Raw genomic sequence first — 4515 nt, 5'->3', positions numbered from 1 at the left:
CGGGCCGCTGGGCCCGGGCGGGGGCGCCCCCTGGCGGCCTCGAGGAGCGGGACAGCCTATGTGGGGAGACTTGGCCAAGCGCCCTGGGACGCACTGGGAGGCTAAGGGACCTGCCAGGACCTGAGGAGAGGGGAACCCCTGGCCAGCCAAGCGAGAGGGACACGGCGGCTGGTAATGGCCCGGACCGCAGTGGCTGGGGCCGCGCACGAAAGGAGCCTGCGGCTGTTCCTTTGGGGGAACACCTGGCGACTGAAAATGGGGCCGGGCACCTGGGGTATTCAGACATGGGTTTCTGCCGCCTTTCAACTGGGTTTATGTTGTTTTCATTTTTTGCTGGCCGATGTATACGTTGGATTTTGCATGCTAACGCGGTTTCTTCTGCGGCCGCGGTGCGCACACGCAAGGTTGTGCGAGCGACAGGAAACCACCCGAAGAATGTCCCCTCGGTGGGGTAGGGGCTGCCCAGTGTGGAGTGCCACACTTCACAAAGGTGTAGCGAGGAGAAATGTCCAGGGCAGATAAAATGAAAAGGCGACATGCATAATATTGTGCACAGTGTAATCCATTTTTTAAAATCCGTGTTTATTTTGTGTAGACAAAGGAAAAAATATCGGAGAACACACATGGTTCTTTGCTTTCTTCTGTGAAGAGGGAGGGAGGCCACTTTAGACAAGTCCATATTGTTTAATGCCATGAGTAAGCTACATAATTCATATGACTGAAATAAAATATATTTCGAAAGTCCTTTAAAAATGTGACTCCCAAATACTGGCCTCTGAAAGTGCGGGGGGCAGGCCCCGTCTTGTCCACCCCGTTCATGTCATCGGGGGTTCAAAGCTGAAGAAGGGCCTGGAGGCATTGCTCAGACAGCTCTGGTGCTGGATAGAAACGGAGACTGAAGAGCAGGAGGCAGGAGAATGGTGGCAAACGTTGGCCCAAGCCTATGACCATGGCCCAAGCCCAAGCCTACGACAGAGTCCGTGCTGGCATTGCCAGCAGGAATCACAGAGGGCCGACTTGGGAGAGAGTCCTCACCCCAGAGCCTCCTATCAGGCATCTCTGCTTCCACCTAAAATCCTCTTAAAACTAAAATCAGATCAGATCTCGGTTAAAATCCTTCCAATGGCTCATTTTATTGAGTCAAAGCCAAGTCCTTTCACGGGCCCATGATCTGCCTCCCTCTGCTCACCTCCTCAGGCAGCCCCTCCCACCACCAGCACTCTCCCTCCCTCCCTGGCTCCATCCGCTGGTGTCCTTGGCTTTCTGCAGACCCCAGGCACCCTGCCTCCCCAGGGCCTTACACTGGCTGTTCCCTCTGCCTGGAACCCACATGGTTCAATCACACCCTTCAAGTCTTTGCTCAAACCTTTAGCTCCTCTATACTCCTGATCCTCCTGCTCAGTTTTTCCCTCATCCCTTACTTTGTAAAATATCATCTTACTTATTTGTGTTTTTGTCTCTCTTCCCTGAGGAGATGACAAGCACCGCAGGGCAGGTGCCCCACTGACGCCCTCTGCCCGGAACGCTACCTGGTCTGCAGCAGGTGCCAGATAAATGCCTATTAGAAGAGAGAATGGATGAAGGAACTTTCAAGGCGGAGTTCATTAGAGCTGAGCATACACCAGGGAGGCATCCAGAACAGGATCCTGGACAGAGGTTGCTGGAGATGGGGACCTGGAAGTCATGGGCAGATGGGCTGAATCCGTGGGCTCTAGGCAGCCCTAGGCTGCCGGCCACGGCTGTCCTCTCACCCTACCACAGGCTCCCTCCAAGGGAGAGAACCCCATCGCCTCGGCTTGGAAACCCCTGGGCACAGCCACCACGCGAGGATCCGCTACAGGGAGGCTCTCCTTCCTTTGCCCACCTCCCCTGCACTGAGTCAAGTGGGGAAGCCGCTCCCTAGAGCACATTTGGAATCTCGCCTGCTCTCAGTTTCGCAATCCCAGGCTCAGTGAAAGGCCAGTGGTTTTCGCCTTGTCACCAGTTAAGCTCTACTGAAAAATTATGGCCATAAAAATCAATGTCCCTGTGTGAGCACAACTATTACTTAGAAAATACAAAGTGGGAAAGATCCCGTTCACCATAGCAGCCAAATAGATATGAAATACTGAGAAAGAGTTTAACGAAGTGGGGAGCTGTGTGAAGAAAAGTGGAAATCTTCCCTGAGAACACACGTCGGGTTTAAGTGGGTAGAGGAACACAGCACATTCAGAAAGACCTAACGCTGTAAAGTGTTCGGTTCATCTCTGTTAGGGCGCCTCCAAGAGGCTCCGAGAGCCCTGCCTCCTGACATCATGGCCTTCTGTGGCCCCTCCCACTCCCATCAGGGTTGGTCTGTGTGATCAATAGACTATGACCTGTCCCCTTTGCTATTAGGCAATAAAGACACGTGGGCTTCCCCTTTGGGTTCTCTCTCCTCCCATCACTCTCTCTGGGGAAACCATGTCATGAGACCCCGTGGCAGGGAACTGAAGCTCCTGCCAACAGTCAGGTGGGTGAGGGTGGCAGAGGCTCTGGGCCGGTTCGGCTGCAGCCCTGGCCAACAGTTTCACTGAAACCTCACAAGGGACTGAGCCAGAGTCATCCAGCAAGGCTGTTCCTATAACCCTCAATATATGTATTGCTAAACTTCCAGGCAATTTGTTAAGCATCAACACATAAGTAATAAAATATTAAATTAATTTATACATTTAATACAATTTCAAGCCAAATCTGAAAATCAACTGCGAAGTGGGGAAGAGACATGATAAAATAATCCCCCAGTTAGCCAAGAGAATTAACATGAGAACAGCCCAGAAAATAATGAGGAATGTTGAACTCTACTGGCGGTATTCAAATGTGTAAAATCAAACATTTCAGTTCTGACACAAGAACAGGAGGATGGAAGTGAGAAAGCCCAGACACAGATCCAAATACTATATGTGCAATTATTTAGTATCTGATCAAAATGGCGGTTGATGGGGGTGGGGGGGTAGGATGCTCATTCCATTAGCAGAGCAGGGATAATGAACCAGATCCTCACCTGTGACCTGTGACCTGTGACCCTGCCAGGACCTCCCTCAGTGGTTATGCTCTCTAGGGGTTCTGTGGCATGGATAAGGTTAATTACTACAACATTAGTCATAAGAGTGAAAATTCCAAAAGTATGGCTAATATTCCATTGTATATGGGGTGTCCCCCCAAAATATATACACACTTTCAATGATTATTAATTCCAATGGGTTAAGTCTGAAAAGAAACATCAACTGGAAAGGGTGTATACCTTTTTCTGGGACACCCCATAAACGCACCACACCTTCTTTATTCCTTCATCCCTCAACGGACACTTGGGCTGCTTCCGTATTGTGGCTACTGTCAATAATGCTGCAATGAACATAGGGGTGCAGATATCTTTTCAAAATAGTGTTTTCATATATCCTTTGGATACATACCCAGAAGTGGAATTGTGGGGTCATGTGGTAGTTCTAATCTTAATTATTTTTTAACGTATTAGGACAATTTATTTATTTTTAATTTATTTATTTTCATTGATTTCAGAGAGGATGGGAGAGGGAGAGGGCGATAGAAATATCAGTGATGAGAGAGAATCATTGATTGCCTCCTGCACACTCCACACTGGGAATCAAGCCCGCAACCCAGGCATATGCCCCGACTGGGAATCAAACTGTGATCTCCTGGTTCATAGTCAATGCTCAACCACTGAGCCACGCATTCTTAATTTTTTAAGGAATCTCCATATTATTTTCCATAGTGGCTGCACTAATTTATATTCCCACCAAATCTTCACCAACATGACATAACACACAAAACACTTGCTGTGAGTAGATTTCTTATTTAGGGGAACAAAAGAACTTTATCCAGTTCTGCCATTCAGAGGAGGGACAGAGACCGCTAGGGGCGCACAGGAGTGGGAAGCACGTGGGCTGCAAGGGCATGAGTCCCTGGAGTTAGCAGAATCCATGGAGAGGGCCCAGGGCTTTCGCCCCAAGGAATCGGTGGGATCCGAGCACCTGTAAAGAGCAAGGGCACCTGGCTGCTGACATTTGCAAACAAAAGACAACAGCACAGACGTGCGCATTTGCGGTGGTAGCTTCTGAGCCCAGGGGTGCGTGCAGCCAGCCCGGCCTGGCCGCTGGGAGTCTCCACCACTCCTTTCCCTGTGTGTCTGCCTGTCATCCGGGTGCTGTGCAGGCCTGTCAGCATTCAGTGGGTGACAGTCGGTGACAATGTGAGTTCTGTTTTCCTGCTCCTTAATCTGGGACCTGGTTCCTCACTAACCTGGTGAATCAAAATATTAGGTGGGGGTGCTGGGCTGTGGTAGCCAGTTCTGTCTGCCCAGCAGGCTCCCCTAGACTCCCCTGGTTTAAAGGGGAAAGTCCTCAGTCCCAGACAGGACTTGAACCTGGGTTTGACAGAGAAACCCTGGGAGAAATAGGCTAATTTTCTAACTCAGTTGCTAACTTTGGGGCTGCTGGCCACTCGTTTTCCTGCAGGAGGCAGGGTCTGCGTGCAGGA

Source organism: Myotis brandtii, unplaced genomic scaffold (assembly GCF_000412655.1).
Source record: "Myotis brandtii unplaced genomic scaffold, ASM41265v1 scaffold356, whole genome shotgun sequence".
In the NCBI taxonomy this organism is placed as follows: domain Eukaryota; kingdom Metazoa; phylum Chordata; class Mammalia; order Chiroptera; family Vespertilionidae; genus Myotis; species Myotis brandtii.
Note: the sequence above shows the minus strand (reverse complement) of the source record.